At 37.9% G+C, this 25,537-nt stretch overlaps 1 long non-coding RNA gene across 3 annotated transcripts in view; it reads left to right on the top strand.

The window, feature by feature from the left end:
- LOC139040969 (uncharacterized) overlaps nucleotides 1-24,120 on the top strand; it is a 43,116-nt gene extending 18,996 nt beyond the window's left edge. The window contains exons 2-3 of one of the 3 annotated variants that reach the window (XR_011495330.1): nucleotides 19,144-19,267; nucleotides 23,982-24,120. This is a non-coding gene — a long non-coding RNA (uncharacterized lncRNA). Of the gene's footprint in view, nucleotides 1-19,143; nucleotides 19,268-20,385; nucleotides 21,929-23,981 lie in introns of those variants that run through there. The other 2 variants (XR_011495329.1, XR_011495328.1) reach the window with 2 other exon arrangements.
- Nucleotides 24,121-25,537: the final 1,417 nt, after the last annotated feature.

The following is a 25,537-nucleotide window of genomic DNA, read 5'->3' as shown; positions in this document are numbered from 1 at the left end:
TCTTACTGAAATCACCAGTGACCTCCAAGTTGATAACTCCAAAAACAGTCTTCAACCCTCATCTTCTCTTATCGCTTGGCAGAGTTTGATTATAACCTACAGAAACTACTACTACTTTTTTTTTTTTTTGATAAATATTAGCCCTGAGCTAACTACTGCCAATCCACCTCTTTTCTCTGAGGAAGCCTGGCCCTGAGCTAACATCCGTGCCCATCTTCCTCTACTTTATACGTGGGATGCCTACCACAGCATGGCTTTTACCAAGCAGTGCCATGTCTGCACCCGGGATCCAAACCAGTAAACCTTGGGCCGCCGAGAAGCGGAACATGCAAACTTATCTGCTGCGCCACTGGGCTGGCCCCTACTCCTCCTTTTTTTAAACCACTTTATTGAAGTATGATGGATATGCAAAAAACTGTACCTATTTAATATATGCAACTTAGTAAGTTTGGAGATAAGTATATATCTGTGAAACCATCACCACAATCTATGCCATAAACACATCCATCACTTCCAAGAGTTGTCTCTTGCCCCATTTATTTATTATTTTTTTGTGATAAGAACACAACACAAAAGATGTACACTTTTAGCAAATTTTTGAGAGTGCAATATGGTATTATTAAATATAGGTGCTATGTTGTACAATAGATCTCTAGGCCTTATTCATCTCACATGACACTTTGTACTCTTTGACTAACACCTCCCCATTTCCCCCTTCCACTCGCCCCTAGCAGTCACCATGCTACTCTCTGCTTCTATGCATTTGTTTTAGACTCTTCATATGAGTGATCATGTAGTATTTGTCTTTTTGTGACTGGTGTATTTCAGTTAAGATAGTATCCTCCAGGTCCTCCATGTTGTCACAAATGGCAGCATTTCCTTCTTTTTAATGGTGAATAATACTCCATTATGTGTATATGTCACATATTCTTTATCCATTCATCTGTTGATTGGACATTTGGGCTGTTTCTTTATCTTGGGTATTGTGAATAATGCTGCAATGAACATAGGAGTGCAGAGATCATTCTGAGATGAGGATTTTAATTCCTTTAGGTATAGACCCAGAAATGAGTTTGCTGGATCATATGGTAGTTCTATCTTTAATTTTCTGAGGAATCCTCACATTGCTTTCCATAGTGTCTGCAACAATTTACAGTCCCATCAACCTTGTGAGTGTTTTCTTCACATCCTCTCCAACATTTGCTATCTCTCATCTGTTTGATAATAGCCATCTTAACAGATATGAGGTGGTATCATTGTGGTTTTGATTTGCATTTCTCTGATGAATAGCAATGTTGAGCACTTTTTCATACACCTGTTGGCCATTTGTATGCCTTCTTTGGAGAAACGTCTATTCAGTTCCATTTTTAAATCAAGTTATTTGGGGGTTTTGTGCTGTTCAGTTGTAGGAGTTCCCTATACATTTTGGATATTAACTCTTTATCAAATATATGGCTTGCAAATATTTCCTCCCATCCCATAGACTGCCTTTTCATTCTGTTTATTACTTCCTTTGCTGTGCAGAAGCTTTGTAGCTTGACGTAGTCCCACTTGTCTGTTTTTGCTTTTGTTGCCTGTGATTTTGGTGTCATGTCCAAGAAATCATTGCCAATCCCAATGTCAAGAAGATTTTACCCTATGTTTTCTTCTAGAAGTTTTGCAGTTTCAGGTCTTATCTTTAAGTCTTTAATCCATCTTTAGTTAATTTTTTGTGTAGTGTAAGATAAGGGTCCAATTTCATTCTTTTGCATGTAGATATCCAGTTTTCCCAATACCATTTATTGAAGAGACTACCCTTTCCCCATTGTGCATTCTTGGCACCTTTATCAAAGATCAGTTGACAATATACATGTTGGATTTATTTCTGGGGTCTCTATTCTGTCCCATTGGTCAGTATGTTTGTTTTTATGCTAGTACCATACTGTTTTAATTAGTGTAGCTTTGCAATATATTTTGAACTCAGGAAGTGTAATGCCTCCAGTTTTGTTCTTCTTGCACAAAATTGCTTTGCCCATTTAGGATCTTTTGTGGTTCCATAGGAATTTTCAAATTGTTTTCCCTATTTCTGTAAAAAATGCCATTGGGATTTTGATAGGGATTGTGTTGAATCTGTAGATTGCTGGGGCAGCATGAGCATTTTGACAATATTAAGTCTCCAATCCGTGAGCACTAAATGTCTTTCCAGGTATTTGTGTCTGCTTTAATTTTCTTTATCAGTGTTTTATAGTTTTTCAGACTACAGGTCTTTCACCTCGTTGGTTAAGTTTATTCATAAGTGTTTTGTTCTTTTTGATACTATTGTCAATGGGATTGTTTTCTTAATTTCCTTTCCAGATAGTACATTGTTGGTGTAGAGAAACACATCTGATTTTGGATGTTGATTTTGTATTCTGCAACTTTACTGAATTCATTTTTCAGTTCCAACAGGTTTTCTTTTTTTTTTTTTTTTTGGAGTCTTTAAGGTTTTCTACATATAAGATCATGTCATCTGCAAACTGATAGTTTTACTTCCTCCTTTCTGATTTGGATGGCTTTTATTTCCTTTTCTTGCCTAATTCCTCTGGCTGGGACTCCCAGGACTATATTGAACAGAAGTGGCAAGAGCGAGTGTCCTTGTTTCTTCCAGATCTTTCAGGAAATCTTTCAGTTTTTCACCACTGAGTATGTTAGCTGTGGGCTTTTCATATATGGCCTTTATGGTGTTGAGGTAAGTCCCTCTGTTCCTAACTTCTTGAGAATTTTTACCAGGAAAGGGTGTCAATCTTGTGAAATGCTTTTTCTGTATCTATTGAGATGACTCTGTGACCTTTACTCTTCATTCTGCGAATGTAGTATCTAACATTAAGTGATTTGCCTATGTTGAAGCTTCTTGTATCCCAGGGATAAACCCCACTTGGTCATGGTGTATGATCCTTTTAATGTGCTGTTGAATTCGGTTTGCTAATTTTGTTTTTCTTGCTGAGGAAGATTAGCCCTGAGCAAATATCTGTGCCAATCTTCCTCCACTTTATATGTGGGTTGCTGCCACAGCATGGTTGACAAGTGGTGTGGGTCTGTGCTTAGGATCCAGACCTGTGAATCCAGGCAGCCAAAGCAAAGCACACTGAACTTAACCACTAGGCCACAGGGCTGGCCCATCAGTTTGGTAACATCTTGTTGGAGATTTTACATTCATATTCATCTGGGATTTGGCCTATATTTTTCTTTTCTTATGGTGTCTTTGTAGAGCTTTAATAATCAGGGTGATGCTAGCTTCATAAAATAAGTTTGCAAATGTTCCTTCTGTTTTTGGAAGTGTTTGAGAGGCATTGGTATTAATTCTTTAAATGTTTGGTAGAATTCACCTGTGAAGCCATCTGATCCTGGGCTTTTTTAAAGGCAGAGCTGAATGTAATTGGTCTTTTCTCTCTTTTCTTTTTTCTTTGCTGGGAAAGATTCACCCTGAGCTAAGATCTGTTGACAATATTCCTCTCTTTTGTTGTTCCTCCCCAAAGCCCCAGTACATAGTTGTATATTCTAGTTGTAGGTCCTTCCCGTTTTTCTATGTGAGCCACTGCTACAGCATGGCTACTGACAGATGAGTGGTGTGGTTCTGCGCCTGGGAACCGAACCCGGGCTGCTGATGTGGAGCGCGCCGAGCTTTAACCACTGGGCCATCAGGACTGGCTCAAGGACTTCTTTTTTTTAATAGGAGATTTTTAATTTCCACTGAAGTCTCCTTACTTGTTATTGATCTGTTCTTGCTCTCTATTTCTTCTTGATTCAGTCTCAGTCAGTTTTCCTGCTAGGTCAGTCAGTATGCTGCTAGGAATTTATCCATTTCTTCTAGATTTCTGATTTGTTGATGTATAATTATAAATAGTAGTTTCTTATGATCTTTTTTTTCCCTGTGTCATCAGTTATAATGTCTCCTTTTTCACTTCTGATTTTATTTATTTGAATATTCTTTCTTTTCTCTTGGTTAGTCTTGCTAAAGTTTTGTCAATCTTGTTGATCTTTTCCAAAAAAATCAACTCTTAATTTCATTGATTTTTTTCTATTTTTTCTATTCTCGTTTTCATTTATTTCTTCTCTACTCTTTATTATTTCCTTCCTTCTGCTAACTTTGAGCTTAGTTTGTTCTTCTTTTTCATAATTCCTTGAAGTGTAAGTTAGGTTGTTCACTTGAGATCTTTCTTCTTCTTCTTTTTTTCAAGGAAGATTAGCCCTGAGCTAACATCTGCTGGGAATCCTCCTCTTTTTGCTGAAGAAGACTGGCCCTGAGCTAACATCCATGCCCATCTTCCTCTACTTTATGTGTGGGACGCCTACCACAGCATGGCTTGACAAGCAGTGTGTAGGTGCATGCCCGGGGTCCAAACCAGCAAACCCCAGGCCACCAATGGGGAGTGCGTGAACTTAACCACTACGCCACTCAGCCAGCCCTGAGATCTTTCTTATTTTTTACCACATGTGTTTATCACTATAAAATTCCCTCTTATTACTGCTTTTGCTGCATTCCATAATACAGCAATGTATATGTCTCAAGCTATTTTCTAATTTTCCTTCTGATTTCTTCTTTCACCCAATGATTGTTCAAGAGTATGTTGTTTGATTTTCATGTATTCATAAGTTTTTCTATTTCCCTTTTGTTATTCTAGGTCTATACCATTGTGGTTAGAAAACATACTTTGAATGATTTCCATGTTCTTAAATTTGGTGAGACTTGTTTTGTGACCTATATGTGATTTATCCTGGAGGACGTTCTTGTGTGCCTGAGAAGAATGTGTATTCTGCTGCTGTTGAATAGAACATTCTGTATACATCTGTTAGGTCCATTTGTTCTAATGTTGTTCAAATCTGTTGTTTCCTTATAGATTTTCTCTCTGGATGATCTATCCAGTATTGAAAGTGGGGTTTGAAGTTTCCTACTATTATTATAGACAGCCCTGGCGGTCTAGTGGTTAAGATTCAGCACTCTCACCACCATGGACCAGGTTTGTTTCCCAGTCAGGAAACCATTCCACCCTGCTGTCAGTTGTCACACTGTGGTAGCTGCATGTTGCTGTGATACTAAAGGCTCTGCCACCCAGATCTCAAATATCAGCAGGGTCAGCCATGGTGGACATATTTCAGCAGAACTTCCAAACTAAGACAGACTAGGAAGAAGGAACTGGATATCCACTTCCAAAATAATTGGCCATGAAAATCCTATAAATAGCAGGGGAGCATTCTCTGATATAGTTCTGGAAGATGAGAGGATGGCTCAAGAAGACCAGACTGACTTCTGCTCTGCCATACTAAGGTTGCCAGGAGTCAGAATTGAGTTGACTGCACTGACAACTGCAAACTATTCTTGTGTTGTTGTCTATTTCTCCCTTCAAAATGTCCATATTTGCTTTATATATTACGTGCTCCAATGTTGGATGCATATATATTTTAACTGTTATAGTTTCCTGGTGAATTGACCCTTTTATCATAACGTAATGACTGTTTTGCCTCTAGAGACAGTTTTTGACTTAAAATCTGTCTTGTCTGATTTACCTCTGCTCTCTTTTGGTTACCATTTGCATGGATTATCTTTTTCCATCTTTTCGCTTTCAACCTATATGTATCTTTAAATAGAAAGTGAGTCACTTATAGATACCATATAGTTGGAAATTGTTTTCTATCCCTTCAGCCATTCTACGTCTTTAGATTATGGAGTTTAATCAATTTACATTTAAAGTAATTGTTGATAGAAAAGGACTCACTATTGCCATTTTGTTAATTGTTTTCTGTCTGTTTTGTAATTCTTTTGTTCCTCTCTTGCTGTTGTCCTTTGGGTTGTGATGAAGCTTTTTGGAGTGAGAACTTTGATTCTTTTCTGCATATCATTTTTATATCTACTGTAGTTTTTTTCTTTATGGTTACCATGAGGCTTGCATAAAACTTCTTATAATTGTAACAGTCTATTGTAGGCTGATAACAATCTAACTTCAATCACATACAAAAATTCTACATGTTCACTCCCCCTATTTTAGGTTATTGATGTCAGAATTTACTTCTTTTTGTGTTGTGTATCTATAAGCAAATTTTTGTGGTTATAGTCATTTTTAACACTTTTGTCTTCAGAGACTACTTCTTTCTTTTTAGGAATACTAAGGTTAATCAACCTTTAATTTTTTGAATGTTTTAATTGAATTCACAATAGTTTACATCATTGTGAAATTTCAGTTGTACCTTATTTCTTGTCTGTTACTACATAAGTGTTCCCCTTCACCCCCTGTACCCACCCCTCACCCCCTTCCTCTGGTAACCACTGAACAAATATTTTCTTTGTCCATGTGTTTGTTTATATTATATGAGTGAAATCATATGGTGTTTGTCTTTCTCAGTATGGCTTATTTTGCTTAGCACAATACCCTCCAGATCCATCCATGTTGTTGTAAATGGAATGATTTCATCTGTTTTAGGGTTGAGTAGTATTCCATTGTATATGTATACCACATCTTCTTTATCCAATCATCGGTTGATGGACACTTGGATTGTTTCCATGTCTTGGCTATTGTGAATAATGCTGTAATAAACATAGGGGTGCATATATTACTTTGGATTGTTGATTTCAAGTTGTTTGGGTAGATACCCAGTAGTGGGATAGCTGGGTCATATAGTATTTCTATTTTTAGTTTTTTGAGGAATGTCCATACTTGTTTCCATAGTGGCTGCAATAGTTTGCATTCCAACGAGCAGTGTATGAGTGTTCCCTTTTCTCCACATCCTCTCCAACACTTGTTGCTTTTTGTCTTAGTAATTATAGTCATTCTAATGGGTGTAAAGTGATATCTCAGTGTAGTTTTGATTTTCATTTCCCTGATGATTAGTGATGTTGAGCATTGTTTCACATGTCTGTTAGCCACCTGTATATCTTCCTTGGAAAAATGTCTGTTCATATCCTCTGCCCATTTTTTGATTGGGTTGTTTGTGGGGTTTTTTTGTTGTGAGTTGTATGAGTTCTGTATATGCTTTGAAGATCAACTCCTTGTCTGATAAATGATTTGCAAATATTTTCTCCCAGTTTCTGGGTTGTCTTCCCATTTTGTTCATGGTTCCTTTGCTTTGAAGAAGCTTTTTAGTCTGATGTAGTCCCATTTGTTAACTTTTTCTTTTGTTTCCCTTACCTGAGTAGACACAGTATTCGAAAAGATGTGGCTAAGACCAATGTCAAAGACTATACTGCCTATATTTTCTTCTAGGATTTTTATGGTTTCAGGTCTTACATTGAAATCTGTAATACATTTAGAGTTAATTTTTGTGTATGGTGCAAGATAGTGGTCTACTTTCATTCTTTTGCATGTAGCTGTCCAGTTTTCCCAATAGCATTTATTGAAGAGACTTTCCTTTCTTCATTGTATGTTCTTGGCTCCCTTGTCAAAGATTGACTGTCAATAGATGTGTGGTTTTATTTCTGGGCTCCTGATTCTGATACATTGATCTGTTTGTCTGTTTTTTGTGCCAGTACCATGCTGTTTAGATTATTATAGCTTTGTAGGATGTTTTGAAGTCAGGGATTGTGATCCTCCAGCTTTGTTCTTTTTTCTCAGGATTGCTTTGGCTATTCAGGGTCTTTTGTTGCTCCATATAAATTTTTGGATTCTTTGTTCTATTTCTGTGAATGATGTCTTTGGGATTTTGATTGGGATTGCATTGAATCTGTAGATTGATGTAGGTAGTATGGGACATTTTAATTACATTTTATTCTTCCAACCCATGAACATGGAATATCTTTCCATTTTTTTATGTCTTCTTCAACTTGTTTCAATAATGTCTTACAGTTTTCAGTGTACAGGTCTTTCAACACTTTGGTTAAGTTTATTCCTAGATATTTTATTCTTTATGTTGCTATTGGAAATGGGATTGTATTCTTGATTTCTTTTTCTACTAGTTCATTGGTAGTGTATAGGAATGCAACTGATCGTTTTAAATTGATTCTGTACCCTGTAGTTGTTGATTATTTCTAATAGTTTTCTGGTGGATTCTGTAGAGTTTTCTATATGTAGAAACATATCTTCAAATACTGAAAGTTTCATTTCCTCCTTTCGAATTTGGATTCCTTTTATTTCTTTTTCTTGCCTAATTGCTCTGGCCAATACCTCCATTACTATGTTGAATAGGAGTGATGAGAGTGGGCGCCCTTTTCTTGTTACTGTTCTCCGAGGGATAGCTTTTAGTTTTTCCCCATTGAGTATGATGTTGGCTATTGGTTTGTCATATACAACGTTTAGTATGTTGAGGTGTTTTCCTTCAATACCCATTTTATTGAGAGTTTTTTTTTTTATCATAAATGGATGTTGGAGCTTGTCAAATGCTTTCTCTGCATCTATTGAGATGATCATGTGATTCTTATTCCTCATTTTGTTAATGTGGTGTATCACATTGATTGATTTGTGGATGTTGAACCATCCCTGAGTCCTTGGAATAAATTCCACTTGATCGTGGTGTACGATTCTTTTAATGTATTGCTGTATTGGTTTGCCAATATTTTGTCAAGGATTTTTGCTTCTGAGTTCATCAGTGATATTGACCTATAGTTTTCCTTCTTCATGTTGTCCTTGTTTGGTTTTGGTATCAGGGTAATGTTGGCCTCATAGAATGAATTAGGAAGTGTTCCATCTTCTTCACTTTTTCAGAGTAGTTTGAGAAGGATAGGTACTGAATCTTTGAATGTTCGGTAGAATTCTCCAGAGAAGCCATCTGGACCTGGACCTTTGTTTTTTGGGAGGTTTTTGATTACTGTTTAAATCTCTGTACTTGTGATTGGTCTATTCAAATTCTTTATTTTCTCTTGATTCAGTTTTGGGAGGTTGTATGAGTCCAGGAATTCATCCATTTCTTCTAGGTTATTGGGCCGGCCCAGTGTCACAGTGGTTAAGTCTGCACATTCCACGTCGGCAGCCAGGGGTTTGCCAGTTGAGATCCCAGGTTCAGACCTAGCACTGCTTGTCAAGCCATGCTGTGGCAGGCGTCCCACATATAAAGTAGAGGAAGATAGGCATGGATGTTAGCTCAGGATGATCTTCCTCAGTAAAAAAAGAGGAGGATTGATGGCAGATGTTAGCTTAGGGCTAATCTTCCTAAAAACAAAAAGAAAATTCATTCTTCTAGGTTATCTAATTTCTGGGCATATAGTTTTTCATAGTATTCTATTATAATCCTGTGTTTTTCTGCTGTATCTGATGTAATTTCTTCTCTTTCATTTCTAATTTTATTTGTTTGAGCCTTCTCTCTTTTTTTCTTGTGAGTCTGGCTAAGGGTTTGTCAATTTTGTTTATCTTCTCAAAGAACCAGCTCTTAGTTTCATTAATCCTTTCTACTGTTTTTTTAGTCTCTATTTCATTTATTTCTTCTCTAATTTTTATTATTCTTTCCTGCTGACTTTGGGCTTTGTTCTTCTTTTTCTAGCTTTGTTAGGTGCATTTTAAGATTATTTATTTCAGGTTTTTCTTGGTGGTTTGGCTGAATCTGTATTGCTATGAATTTCCCTCTTATGACCATATTGCTGCATCCCATAAGAGTTGGTATGTTCTATTTTCAGTTTTGTTTGTCTCCAGGTATTTTTTAATTTCCCCTTTGATTTCTTCAATGATCCAATTGTTGTTCAATAGCATATTGTTTAGTCTCCACATATTTCTGACTTTCCCAGTTTTGTTCTTGTGGTTGATTTCTAGCTTCACAGCACTGTGGTCAGAAAAGATGTTTGGGATGATTTCAACCTTCTTATATTTATTGAGGCTTGCCTAGTTACCCAACGTATTACCTATCTTTGAGAATGTTCCATGGGCACTTTAGAAGAAAGTATGTTCTGCTGTTTTTGGATTGAATGCTCCATTAAGTCCATCTGGTCAAGTGTTTCATTTAAATCTACTCTGTCTTTGTTGACTTTTTGTCTGGATCATCTGTCCATTGATGTGTGTGGGATGTTGAGGTTCCCCACTATTATTATGTTGCTGTTAATTTCTCCCTTTAGGTCTGTTAATAATTGCTTTATGTACTTTGGTGCCCCTGTGTTAGGTGCATATATGTTAATAAGTGTTATGTCCTCTTGGTGGAATGTCCCCTTTATCATTATATACGGCCCCTCTTTGCCTCTCATTGTCTTTTTAATTTGAAGTCTGCTTTGTCTGATATAATTACGGCAACACCTGCTTTCTTTTCTTGGACATTAGCTTGGAGTATTGTCTTCCATCCCTTCACTCTGGGCCTATGTTTGTCTTTGGAGCTGAGGTCTGAGGTGCGTTTCCTGGAGGCGGCATATTTTTGGGTCTTATTTTTTAATCCATCCAGCTACACTGTGTCTTTTCATTGGAGAATTCAATCCATTTACATTTAGAGTGATTATTGTTATATGAGAGCTTAATGCTGCCATGTTACCTCTTGTTTTCTGGTTGTTCTATGTTTCCACTGCTTCTCTTGCTTTGTATTTCTAACTGCCATTTCATTTTGGTGGTTTTCTGAGGTGGATTTCTCAGTTTTCTCTCCTTTTGTGAATTGTAGTTCTGCTCTGATTTTTTGTTTAGTGGTTACCATGGGGATTGTATGGAAGATATTAGAGATGAGATAGACCGTTTCCTCTTAGCCTCTTATCTCCGTTAACCTAAGCAGATTCCTTCCCTTTCCTCTCCCCTTCTGAGTAATTACTGTTACAAATTGTTCTGATTTTAATCTTGTGAGTTTGTGGCTAAGTTGAAGTGTTTATCATTACTTTGCATGCTTTCTTTCCCTTTCTCTTTTAAGTTGTAATTGAGTCCTTGTCTCTCTGTTCTGGTAGAAAGCTGCAGGTTCCTGATCATGTCTGCCTATTTATCTTCTTGCTCAGAGCTTTGTAGATCTTTGGCTTTTTGTTGCTTGTGTGAGAGCATCTTTAATTATTTCTTGTATGGGAGGTCAGTGGCAATAAACTCCCTCAGCTTTTGTTTATCTGGGAAAGCTTTTATTTCTCCATTGTATCTGAAGGAAAGTTTCACTGGATAGAGTATTCTGGGCTGAAAGTTTTTGTCTTTCAGTATTTTGAATATATCATTCTATTCTCTTCTAGCCTGTGGGGTTTCTGCTGAGAAATCCACTGAAAGCCTCAAAGGGTTTCTTTTGTAGGTTATTTTCTTTTGCCTTGCTGCTCCTAATATTTTTCCCTATCATTAACTTTTGCTATTTTTACTATTACATGCCTTGGAGAAGGTCTTTTAGCATTGATAATGTAGAGCATTCAATTAGCTTCATCTATCTGTAAATCTGACACCATCCCCAGGTTTGGTAAGTTCTCGAAATTATTTCTTTGAACAAGCTCTCTGCTCCTTTCTCCCTCTCTTCTCGCTCTGGAGTACCTATAATCCTTATGTTGCTTTTCATAATTGAGTTGGATATTTCTTGAAGAGTTTGGGTTTTTTTAAATCTTAGTTCTGTCTCCTCCTCCACCTGCAGAATTTCTACATATTTGTCCTCTAGAAGACTAATTCTTTCCTCCATAAGATCTGTTTTATTTCTTAATGATTCCAGATTATTTTTTATTTCATTAATTCTGCTTTTCATATCCAGAATTTCTGCTTCATTTTTTTTGTAGTTTCAATCTCTTTGGTGAAGAGATTCATTTTATTGCTGAGCTTCTTGAATTGTCTATCTGGGTTTTCTTGTAAGTCATTGAATTTCCTTATGACAGCTATTTTGAATTCTCTGTCATTTAGATCATAAATTTCTACGTCTTCAATCTTGGTTTCTGGAGAATTGTCATTTTCCTTCTGGTCTGAATTGTTGCTGCAGTTTCTCATGGTGTTTGATGAACTACTCTTTTGTCGGGGCATCTGTGGTATTCTTAAGACGTCGATTCCTCCTGTTAACACTAGGAGCAAGCAGGGGCAGCATTTCTGGGACCACCCCATCTGCTGGAAGCTGCAGGGTATTATGGGTGCTGGCCCCAGGCTGGGGTGCATTCAGGCACTTGTGTGGGCTGTCCTTAGTGGGCGAGGCTTCCTTGCTGGGCTAGGGCCACTCTTTGGCACCTCAGGGGCACTCTGAGCTCCCCCTTCCTGCCAGAAAGTGATCAACAGTGGGCTAAAAGCTGCTGCACCTCTTCCCACAGCCACCCAGGACACATTCCCTCTTTGGGGGCTCAGTGGCACCATGAACACTCATGCACGGGCCTGGGGAATGTTTGCCCTAGCACGTAGATCTGTTGCTGTCTCTGTTTACGGTCCACAGGGCCGCTGTGCTCCGCAGACAGGGCTTCCTTGCTGGGAAGTGAGCTAGGTCTGCTCCTTGGTGGCACAGGGGCATGGTGGGCTCCCTCTCCTTGCCAGGAAAGTGAACCCGAGTGGGCTCAAAGCTACCATACCTCTTCCCACAGCTGTCCAGGACACGTTCCCTCTTTGGGGGCTCAGCAGCACTATAAGCACTTGCATGCACACCTGGGGAGCATTTGCCCCAGTGCGTAGATCTGCTGTGGTCTCTGTTTACAGTCTTTGTGATGTGCAGGGCCACTATGCTTTGTGGGTGGGGCTCCCTCACTGGGACCCAAGCTAGAGCTGCTCCATGGTGACGCAGGGGCATGGAGAGCTCCTCGTCCCCACCAGGAAAGTGAACCCTAGTGGGCTTAAGGGTGCTGCACCTCTTCTCACAGCTGCCCAGGACGCGTTCCCTCTTTGGAGGCTCAGGAGCACTATGACTGCTTGTGCACAGGGCTGGAAAGTCTATCCCCTAGCACACAGGTCTACTGCAGTCTCTGTTTACAGTCTGCAGGGCTGCTGTGCTTGGTGGGCAGGGCTTCCTTGCTAGGAGCCAAGCTAGGGCTGCTCCTTGGTAGCACAGGAGTGCAGTGGGCTCCCTCTCCCCACCAGGAGAACAAACATGAGTGCAGGCTATGGGTTACTGCTGCCTCCTCCTATGGTCGCCCTGGCATGTGTTCCCACTTTCAGGGCATTTGCATCAGGTTGGAAAGTGTTCTTGTGCGTGCACAGGGCTACCAGGGGAGATCAGAGTGTACTCACCTATCTCCGCCACTTCCCAGGGGGCCAGTCCATCCACTCTCAGATGTATAGCTGCATGGGTCTCTCTCTCAGGCATCCTGTTGTGCTATGTGGGCTTCCTCCATTAGTCAATGAATGTCCATTTAGTTGTAGTTCAAAATGGAGAGAGACAAAGAGAACAGTTCACTCCACCATGTTGCTGACGTTAATCCCAGAAACTACTTCTTAAAACTCTCTCTTTAGTTTCTACATCAAAACTCTCCTGATTTTTCGTTTTAACTATTTATTTCTATATTTTTCATAATTTGTTAATTTGTTTGATTTTGTTTTGGTGGGACTTGGGGGTTGATGGAGTGTGGTGAAAGCAAGGCTTAGAAGAGTGATAGAATCAAGTGCTTTTAACCTGGTGTAAAGATGCTTCACAGTCTGGCCTTATCTATATTTTCAATGTCATCTCTAAACCAGATTAGCTCACCATTCTGGATTTTTCAACTGAGAACCACTTAGCAATCACATCCTCAACAGAATACGCCTAGAGTCTCTCTAGAAATTGTTATTCAGTTTACCAGCCTCTCACAGCTCTTATTTGTATATATTTATAGTTGAACTTGTTACATTTACATATAGTTCACGTATAAAAATATCTCTGCCACCACCCTCACTATACCATGAACTTCTGAAGGGCAAGGAACACATCTTTAATCATCGTGTACCCAGTGACTAGTGACTAAAATAAGGTTTAAAAATATCAACAAATTCATATTTAGTAAGCAATGAAAGCTTGATGAAGTAATCCTCCCTAGGCCCCTTATTAGTAGTGTCATCTTGGTCAAGTCTCAAACATCTTTTTGTCTTTGTTTGTTGAGCTGCCAGAAATGTATAATAATTCTTGGCCTCCTTAAAAATCTCACAACTGTTGTTGTTATCAAAATAAGAAAATGCATTACAGAAATACTTTATAAATATAAAGTATTATGTGTACAAAGTAGACCAACTTGAATGTTATGAGACCATAGTTTTTTTGAACTTCCAAATAACCACCTACATGCATGCAGGGGTGTGTGTGTGCACACAGACACACACACACAAATGAAATTAAATGCTACCCAATTTCTTATTATTACTAATTCTTATATTTCCCAATGTGTAGAAAAAGTATCAGCTGTGCTGAATTGGTAGCCCTACAAATGAATGCCATCAAGGGGGAGGTATTAACTTCATTCAACAGAGCTTTCTGAATCATCTTAGTCTACGTCATTATTGTTCTCTTAGACTTTAAGTTCCCAAAAGATGAGAAGTGCATCTCTATGTAGTACATAATATATCATTATACATAAATAGTCAATAAAGAGGCATTTTAGGGGGTCAGCCCAGTCACGTAGTGGTTAAGTTTGTGCGCTCCACTTCAGTGGCCCTGGGTTCGTGGATTCAGATCCCAGGCACAGACGTACACACTGCTCATCAAGCCATGCTGTGGAGGCATGTCACATACAAAAAATAAAAAAAGAGGCATTTTTGATAGTGATAATGATTTTTTAATGTTTGTAAACAGGATTAGAAGCAATAAATACACAATAAGAAAAGTTAGGCAATGGTTCTTACCGTTCACATTGCAAAATTCCTACACAGGTTGTTATGCATTTTAGCTGGCAAAACATGATTTATGAGTCCTTGAAACTGTACCAGTTTGGAATGATACACTTGGATTTCTGAGAGTTCTGGCATTTCATTATTGTTCTGTATATGAACTAAGCAACACTTTTGGCATCCTGCAAACTGTTAAATTTTGCAAATGAGATCACAGCTAGAATGTGTCTTGACTTCTGATTCCAGCAGTATTTCAGATGCCTTTACTCCAAGTGACTTACAGGAAGTTTACATTTAAAAAGTTAAAGAAGACAAATGGTAAGATTACCAAGGTGTTTTAAATATACGTCAAGGTTATCATCATTCCTTGGTTTTGCAGATGCTGCCTCGGTACTATTGCTCTCGTTGCTGATGAAGCCATGCTATATAAAGTACACCTCTGTCAGACTCAGGAGAGTTAGTAGAAAGATATTCTTTGTGAGAAATGGAATCGACAAGTACAGATTCTGTGGAAACTGATAACCTTCAGAAATTGCATTCTACTTTCGTAGAATCCCAAGAAGACACCACTATCAGGAAGGAAAACAAGAGTTCTTGTGATTTGTTCTTGGTTGCTCTAAAGAAGTACACAAATGCAGTGTAACTCTGTAAATTCTGCACTTATTTATTTTCTCATGTCTGAAGAGCTCTCAACAGAGAAACCTCAGCTCAGATGTAAAGCAGCCATCTGAATGAATCAGAGAACCTGAAAAGAGCTGCACTAAATACATACATAACCACAAAAATCTTCAGTTTTTTTTCATTATTGACAGTATTGATACCAATTGACGTACAGACCAGAGAGTTTGTGAGAGGAACTTCTATGTACAAGGCAATGGGGCTGATAGAAGGGTGACAGTGAAGAGTCAAACCCACTGTTGAGAATAGCAAGGCTATATGTTTCCGGTGTGTCAAGGGAAAATCTAGAAGATACTTGTATTTGAGCCATCCTGCCAGCACCCTGCCATGAAGCCTGCTCATGGAGCGAGTCAACTCCAGAAGCAAAAGATGTAGAGAGCAGGAGGAATGGTGGGAGATGATGGCTCAGACCTAAATGTCATCCTGGGCTTCCGCTTGATCTACAGGAGACAGATACCCTGTCATGCCAAATGGGGGGCTTGTAAGCTCCTCCACTGCCGCCCCTCTTTCAGCACCCCATTCCCCACCACCCTATCTCTGCCTCTCTCTATTTATGGTTTCCCTTGTTTATGTGTCACACAGACATACCATTAAGTCTACAGTCTAAACCAATATCCAGTAGGAAAGAAGCCTAGAGTGCATATTTAAGGAGGCATTTACTCTCAGGGCTGTGCAAGTACCTCCTTCAATTCTGCACTCCAGAAAGCTTACTTGCCTCACCCTAGACCCAGGTGTGAGGGGAGGGTATAACAGGGTGTCTTAGTTCAGGCTGCTATAACAAAAATGCCATAGACTGGGTGGTTTATAAACAATAGAAATTTATTTCATGCAGTTTGTAGGCTGAGAAGTCTGAGATCAAAGTGCTGGCAGATTCAGTGTCTGGTGAGAGCCACTTCCAAGTTCATAGATAGCCATCTTCTGTCTGTGTCCTCACAGGGTGAAAGGGGAGAGGGAGCTCTCTGGGGTCTTTTTTATAAGCGCACTAATCCCATTTGTGAGGGGTCTACCTTCACGACCTATCACCTCCCAAAGGCCCCACCTCCAAATATTATCACTTTGGGAATTAGGTTTCAATATAATGAATTTGGGGGGACATAAACATTCGGTCTATAGCACCGGGTAACCTTGGAATCCTCTCCATCAGCTCTGCAGGAATTTGCCTCAGTAACTAGAACCTTTTTGGTAGACTTTTAAACTTACATATTGGGTTCTTCTTGCCTCCTGTCTTCAGCTTTGGCTGAAATTCAAGGAAACAGAAAAAATATTCTTCAACATCCTGTTACATGTAGAACAACAGAGAATTTTCTTCCAGTTTTTCACTGTTATAAACAATTCAATGAATTGTCTCTTGTGCGTATTACTTCATTTAAATTATTTCTGCATGATAGATATCCAGCAATAGGATTACTAGTCAAATGATATGGACATGTTTGGGATGAAAGAATTTTACCAATTGTCACGGTAAATTTGTACGGTTGTGTTCATTTCTCCACAACCTGACACACATATAAATATTTTAATTGCTAATCCAGTTTGCACAAGATGGTAAGATTTTTCTTCTGAAGTCTTGAATATTTTTATATATTTGTGTCAATTATTTAATTTTTTGACTTTTATAGGGCAGTTTTATTTTTCATCTAGTTTGTGAGTTTGGATCTTCTAAATTCATGGAAGAAGGCTAGAATAATTTTTGTAAACTACCTCATGTTAATTAGATTCTTCCTGTTTAATTTTTCTCTTGCCTTTTTTTTTCTTTGAGATCATCATTATAATGCTATTCCTTTTCAAAATACCTTCCGCTTTTAGTTTTCCACGTTTATATTTATGCTGAGATGTGGCAAAGATATATAAAGAAATAAAATTGGGGAATATGATCATTTATTAATTTAAAAACTTTATAGTTGACCAGTATCTCCATCATGCCAGCGTATAAGATTATAAAATTTTAATGTATATAGTAATAAAATAACATTAACTAATATCAAGCCAAACCTTTTTTATATTTTATAAATTCCCCAAAGTGAGATTCAATATTAATCAGTATTTCAAACAAAATTCATGCTTAATATTGACAAATACAGACTCAACCAAAATGAGGAAAAAAATAAATATGGAATGTGAACAGTTTAACTCTTCAACTTATTGAGATTGTTTTCAAGGCTATTGCACTGATATATAATTTCAATTTTTAACTTTAATATTCTGCTTTTTTTACATTTCTACGTGAATATTTACATTTCTTTTTGAGCAGTAGAAATACTTTAACCCAACTTTGAAAGGTAGTAATAATGAGCAAGTCTAAATCCTAAAATCTGATAGAAAAAAGTGAAAGAAATAGGCAAGAGTAAAGATTTAAATGTCTCTAGTCCACTAGAATTACGAGCCATTTTAACATGATTTGTGCTCAAATGCAGAGAGTAGGATCTGTTGTTTACTGCCAACATCTCTAAGATGTTGAGAAATATGTGATAGGATGGTCATATATGATCAAAGATGCAATTAGATGCTTGGAAATATACTAACGTTGTTTTAGAATATTTACTTAATGCTTCGTAAAGTAATTGATCATATTTTTACATTTTTTTAATTCAAAAGGTAAATTCTAAGCAATAAATTTGGGAGTTAATATTGGTACACTTGGTTAAAGTCAATCTCATAAATTTATTATTATTAATATTGCTAGTTTTCTACCTTAATGCAAAAGGAATGAGCCAAAATAAAGTGGCTAAGATTTACGGTTCAACCAGCAGTATTTATGTTTTGTAAATTTTTTCATGACTATTTGAATATAACTCAGGCAAAGCAAGTTTTAAATTTATCTTGAAGGATACTAAATATGACTAAACCAGAAGTCAGTATAAGCATTCTAGAACATGTCAAATAAACAGTTACTTTTCAGTTGAGGGTAATGTGCATTGATTTCCTAACTAACTGATTCAGAGAAGTAATAATAGTATCGCCAATGAGTAAACCAATCCTAAGGTAATATTTAACATTTCCTATCAATAGTGCTTTTTCAACATTTTATTCAGGCTTAAAGATATTGAATGATGTATGCTTTTGGTGCACAGAGATTGTTTAAATTAAATTCTATGAAAAATTTTCCTTTGGATTTTATATCCACGTTTTCTGCATTATGTTCTTTTATTGAAAGCTACTGTAAAGAATTCTAGGAACTCATAATAAGTTATGTTTATGTAATCTTTATACTTTCCCAAGTACTTCCAAGTACATTATCTCTTTTCATCTTATCAACTCTATGATATAGAACAGGCCAATATTATGGGTTCCTTTTTTTCATGAGAAATTGATGACAGACTATATAGCCAGTGACCTTATGGCATTCTACCCTTAATCCCACAAAGCATGGAATGTAGTATGCCATTAGCTTATTCTAGATTAAAATGTTAGCGATTTGATGTCCCACACCTGGTAGAAATAGAGTCTTCCCATAACCCCTTAAATCCTGAAATATTCATCATTGCCTTTCTGTTATTGATAACACTAGTCCTGCTCCCCATTGTAGAACAGATAGATGAACAGGTCAATGAAACCACTGTCCCAAGTGTTGTAATTCAGTTTACGTCCAGTTCTCTATTTGATCTTTAATCAAATGTCTGATAGATATTGATAAATATTAATTACAAAAAGAACTAGCCAAATGTCCTCATTTAGTATGCAGTTCATAACGCAGCGATTACAATTTATCTTCACACACACACAAGTCTTTTTCTTTTCTTTGACTTCTAAACCTGTTGTTTCACTTTAAAAAGTGGCTATTGGTGGGGGAGGGAGGAAGGGCTCCAGTTTCATCAGGACACCAGAGCCGGGGTATCATATGGCTGGAAAAGTTTCAGGAGAATAGAAAAGAAATAATTTGTTTCATTCTTTTTTTCTCTTTTAGGGAGGCCCTAAGAAGAGAGAGTGAGATTATTGGACTGTGAGCTTTTCCTTAACTTCTCACAAGAGCAGGAGCATGAGGAGGTGGAGTGGTGATGAAAACCAATAAGCCAGTCTATCACAACATGGTGAGCATTCTCAGATTTAAATGATGGGGAAAAATAAGTTGAGAATTAGGGTTAAAACGAAAAGACAATGTGGTAAATCAGGAACGGAGAGCAGAAGTGACACTGAGGTGACAAAAGTCAGTATGAGAACAGTTTCCAGGAAAGGCCACCACCATTGGTTGATTGGGTCACTAATGGCCAGTAGTGTTTAAAAGTGAAAGGAAGGAGGGGCCCAAGAACCTGCTGGAAGAAGATAGGGTGGAAACTTAGAATTTTCCTTAGGGAATGGAGCATTTAAGTGAGTAAACATGAATTAAGGATAAAGCAAATTAAGAGAACTGCTTCCAGAAAATGAAAAATAGATGTAAAATGCTATATCAGAAAGAAAACCTGCAGAATTTTAGATTTAACAAATAATCGTTATTATTTGGAAAATCTAATTTTCCTTTTTTTATTATTTGGAGGGATGATCATTATCCCTGATGTGTTGACAAATTGGCTTTAGCTCTTCTCCCTCCATGTTTCTGAGGTTGTTTGAAGTTACAGTCAATGTAGAGTGCTATTTCCATCACAGCCACTTCCAGTGTTGCTCAAGCTGCTTGCTGCCCGGTGTGAGGGGACCATGCATAGCTCACCATGCAATACACAACTTGCACAACCCACACACATCCTCTGATTCTAAGTGTAAATAAGAAATCGAACTCCATAGTAAATGGTGATCTCGGGGAAAAATAGTGGATTAAGAGTCATAAGATCCTTGTTTGGGTCGCACATCTGCTAGCTCCTAGCTGGATGTCATTCTTCAAATCAATTAATCTCTGAATCCCACTGTGCTTATTAGCAAAATGGTGGTAATAATACCTTCCAAACTTTACACAGTTGTCTGAGTTAATCAAAGAATGTTTTAAAAATTTCTAGTTTTATAGAAATACACCTTATTATTTAGAAGATTAATATACTTGTGTTGCACATATATGGATTTAATATTTTTAAAGAGACAACGTAGTATACTATATTATGTAAGCTACAAAGTTAGAAGTACCTGTTTAATAAATGAACTATTTTTTTGTTAAATAGCATATGTTACCATCTATGAGAAATATTTTTAAGTTTATGCTAATTTCTTCTCTATATTTTAGATTTAGAAATTCCAGTGGTCCCAATTCTGCCTGGTATTCCTTTCAAAGGGTTTTTATTTTCCCAGTGCATTGATTTTTGATTGTCATGGAGAATGTCAGCAGTTTACAAGCTGTGGTGGATTGCCAGCTTGAGTTGGAGGGAAGTAATGCAGAGAGCAGAGGTGTCCGGATTCATGACCCTCCTGCCACGCGCAGTCTACTCTGCAGCTCGTCCTCCTCGTCAGGACCTCAAGATGCTGGGGCGCCCTCTGGTCTCTCTTCAGCCCTCGTCCCTTCTTTATCCACACTCAGGTTGTCTCTACTGTTCCCATGGCTTAAAAAAATGTACATATTCAGAAGTTCTCCAGATTTATGTAGCCGGCACCCTGAATTCCCATGGCCTCTAGACATGGCTATCCAATGGCTCTACCACATCTTCCTTTGCATGTCTAATCCACATCTCAGAATACACAGGTCCCAAGGCAACCGCTCTATGTTCCATCTGAACTTGTTCCTCCCCAAATCTTGCCTGTTTTTCTTCTGGTACCACTAAACCCCTGGTTGCTTGGGCCAAAAATATGGATGTCATTCTTGACCCCTCTTTTTCCCTCCCACTTGCATCCAATCCATCAGCAAGTCTTCCTGGTTCTGCTCTAATATATATCCCTTAACAAGCCTGTGAAATGCTGCATCATTGGATCCTGGCCACTATTTCAAGCTCATCCGTGTAAAACAGGCCTTTTCCCTTATCACTCTTCATAGCACAAAGCCGCCCTGGGAATTATATTTATACTTATCTGTTTATCTATTTATTGTCTCTTTCCCCTATTAAGGAAGGACCTTTCCATTTTTATTCTCAGGCCCATACCTAAAATGCTGCCTGGAACACTGTAGACACTCAATAACACTTTGAATGAGTGAATTCATAGCCATCACATGAGTCCCTCAGCAGAAACAGGCTTGGGTTGGCTCAGAATCAGATTGACAGCTGCACACAACTGCCAATGTGCCAGGTGTGCATTCACAATCACGTTGTTTGTTTATGAAATACATTCTTGGCTTTTCTTTTGAATACAGAAAGCCAAAAATGTCATATTGATTCAAATAAATAATTCTACTTATTTTCAACTCAAGATAATTCTATAAGAATGAAAGCTCTCAAAAACGAGGCAAAGGAAAGTCGTTTTGTTTTTATTTGAACTATCCATCTCTCCAATCATCCTTCTCTACCTCCGGAATTTCTATACTTGGGAACATACTTTGTGTCTCCTCCCATAGTCAAAAATGATGTTCAGACTCGATGATAGTGATCATAGGAAGCATTACTATGCCAAATCATTTCAAATTGTGCAGTAGCCAAAGTACATACAAGTATGTCATGGTAATAAATCTGTCTTATTTACTCTAACAACTTTTCAAGCAATAGCCATAATAAATTAACTTTCCATTGTGATTTTCATATCTATCACCAGAAAAGTAGTGTCTGTTTCAGATCTTTAAGTTCTATTTGATGTATTTAAATGACCCTCAATAATAAACTTCAGAGTTGTCTTGACCTGACTGATAATGAATTATATATGTTCATTTGCCTGGGCCTGCAATAAATCAACTACCAGGAAATGTATGAAATGTGCTGCTGTAAAATCCTGGTTTCCCTCTCCAGAATATATTTGAGTAATTACTAATGTATGTTTATTGTTTTCAGGCCAGATTTAATCTGTTAATCATGGAGCTTATAGCTCCTCCTATATTCTATACGTTGGTTGATGGTACCTTCTTTTACCTGCTCTCCCAAGCCAGAAGAGTCATTCCGTAATGCCCGGCTCCTCTTCATTTCACATAGTATGGGTCGCTGTATCCTCTCAGTTCTGCTTACAGAACATCTCTGGCATCTATTCCCTTTTCTCCAGCACTGTGGCCCCTATTAAAGGTGAACCCATCCTAGCCTCACAGAGATGTATTGACCTGGCTTCTGACTGTACTACACCTTCCCCATAAAACCAGAGAGCTCCGAATCCTGTCCCAGAGCCCTCTCCCTGAAAGGTGTAGGGTTTGGGAATGGCCAGTCATCTGTTACTGCAAGCTCAACTGTGAAGAGGCGGCTTGAGGTAAGAGACTACACAAAGAGTGTGAGCTGTGATATCAGACAGGGAGGGTTTCAGATCCTGTCTCTGCCTCTAGCAGGGGTATCATCCTGGGCAAGTTCACCTCTCTGGAACTTAAGTCAGCCATATTTGACTTTGAGGTAATAATTCACACTTCATAGGGTTGCTGTGAAACCTAAATAAGATCATGTGTACTAAAAGGTATTTCCTGACGTGTTGGATGCTCACCAGACATTAGTTCTCTTCTTGCATTCTCCTACCGCTTCTAGGCACCATCATATGTTACCCAGAACACACCTGCAGAAATCCTGCCTTCTTTTCTTGCCGTCTTATACTGATCTCTTTGGGTAGCAAGGATTCCCTTATTTCTCAGCCAGGATAAGGGAACCTGAGTGAGACTCTGTTCTGTCTCAGGGAACCTGTTTCTTTCGATGCTTCTGCAAATCCTCATTCTAGAATAACTAGAAACTATTTCTCTTCAAGCTATTTTCTTGCTTTAATATATATCAATAACTCCCCCTAAGTTACAAACAAAAATACAGATTTCTTAGCCTTCTCTGTCCTACCCTTGCATATTTTTACAAACTCAGCTCTGACACTCATTCTTTTTAGTTGCTTGGCTTCCTTGTCAAGTTCATGGTCTTTCACTTTTCTGTGCCCTACGTTGCCCTCTCTCATGAGAATGCCTTTCTCTGCTTGAATGTCCAGTAAGCACCTCATATTCTTGGGTGAAGTTCTCTGTAAAGCTCTGTCAACCTTGACCTCATCTCAGGACGTCAGTTTTTCCCAGCTTAGTCTTTCCATGGAACTTTGATATGTCTCTGGTCATATTGGTACTATTGTGTACTGTTTCTCTTACCACTATCATGTAAATTCCTTGAATGGATGACAGTACCACAGCACCTAGTATGCGCTTTAAGGTCCATAAATAATTAATTGATAATGGAAGGTATTATTATCATTATTCCTATTGCCTTTACCTATTTAAAAATTTTTCTTTTCCTAGATTTTTTTGTCAAACTATGCTACCATTTTGTATTCTATGTCATAAACTAATATGATCGTTATGCAAATGCTATTTTCATATAATTCTGAACACCAAGATTTGAAAACCTAGATGAACACTCTGGTATGTATACTTCTCTCATTTGCATAAAAATGACATTCTGCAATTGAGATTTCATGGTTGAGAAATTTCAAAGCCCTGTTTAAAGAAAAAATAACCTTAGAAAAATTAATCATGTTTTAGCCAGTTTGTTAAATAAATAAATTGAAAAGCAAAGAAGCATAATTTTAACAACCTTCAAAATAAACACTCACCTTACTTCCAAAGTTCTTTCATATTGCAAATTAGTGCCAAAAAATACATCCCTACCATTAAAAAGACTCCTTACTTGGAAAAGCATCAGGAGATAAGGAGCAGCTGGCATCCAGTTATCCACCACATTTAGCTCAGTACAAGCAGGCCAAAAGGGACCACACATACCCAGGATCTACATCCTTCTCTCCTAGGGTAACTTCATGGACTTCTGTGGTTCCCTGCATAGGCTTTTCATCACTGAGGTGAAAATCAGAGAGAGGTGAGCACTTAAACGTCTAGCCACTGCGCCTCGTCTATGGCAGATCTAGACCAGAAGGTGTGAAGATTTCTGTAATGTCATCTGGGAAGGGGGAGGGTAATTGTACCATCCTTTCCCATGTTTGTGGTATGTTTCATATTATTTACATTACTTTAAGATCCTTTTGTAAATTCTGTCCATCTCTTAAGAAATCTGATAGGTTATCATATGTCTTTACATTCTTTAGTTTGCTCATGAGAATTTCAAAAACCTACTTTATGAGATAACTGACAAAGTGAGGAACTTATACTTTCTGACATAACATGAACTGAGACTGTCATTCAAGTTTGATTAGTTAAGCATTAAAAAATATCAGTCTCATGCCTGGGGAAAGATAATATTTTTAGGCCCTTTTTATTACTTTAAAAGAAGTTTTATAGCAAAGTCAGTTTAAGTATAAATACAACTCTTAATTACCTGTGACAATGGGGAATGGAAAATTGAAATCTACAGATAATTCAAAATTTTATTCTAAAGAGCTTCCCACTGAGCTTCTTAACATTGCTCAGAGCTGAGCCTTAATTTGCTTGGACTCTATCTTCTTTTTTTGACACCTCATCATGGAGGAGGGGTTGATCAGCAGTAAATTAGACTCTAAGTAGAGAAGAGCAGAAAAAGAGCAAAATCAGAAACCAAAGGACTTGAATCAACCAGAAAATTCATATCTAAATCTTGAAAATAGTAAGTGAAATAAATCTTTGTTTTGGTTTTATAATAGAAATAGACATTCTAAGAACTAGATAGAAACCATTTTGAGTGTGTGAATTTTCTAGAAAGGATCGTCTCTTGTCATTTGAAAATATAGATTAATACTTTGATTCATCTACATCAAGGAGAGCAAAGAACTATTTCAAACTTTGTCAAATCCATTGCTTTCTAAGCAACAACAATAAAAGAAAACACATTTTCTATTTACTTAATGGATTTTTCAAGTGCTGCTCAGAAAATCATTTACAGATGGGATTCCATTTTGAAGGTGGGCAAGTAAAGTTTTTGAGTATTTTTTTTTCTTTTGGTGAGGAAGATTGGCCCTGAGCTAACATCTGTGCCAATCTTCGTCTATTTTGCACACGGGATGCCACCTTAGCATGGCTTGATGAGCAGTGTGTAGGTCCACGCCCAGGATCTGAACCTGCAAACCTTGGGCCACTGAAAGCAGAGCACACGAACTTAACTACTACATCACAAGGCAGGCCCCAACTAATGCTTTTTAGATGTTGTGCAGAGTCAGAATGCAAAAAAAAAGAGTCAGTAAGATCTGTTCTGATGCTCTCTTTGGTTCTGCCTCTCCGTTTCAAAATGCTCACCACCCAACCAGCCAGTACCATACAGGAAACAAGCAGCAACCACAGATGGCTTCCTTTGCAGCCTCGTTGACACCTCCTTCTGCCTGTTGCAAAACCTCAGTTTTGTCTCCAAACTCTGATATTTTGGCTGGCTGACTTCATG

This window comes from Equus asinus, chromosome 18 (genome assembly GCF_041296235.1).
Source record: "Equus asinus isolate D_3611 breed Donkey chromosome 18, EquAss-T2T_v2, whole genome shotgun sequence".
NCBI lineage: Eukaryota > Metazoa > Chordata > Mammalia > Perissodactyla > Equidae > Equus > Equus asinus.
The sequence above is the reverse complement of the archived record's forward strand: the minus strand, read 5'-3'. Positions and strand labels throughout refer to the sequence as shown.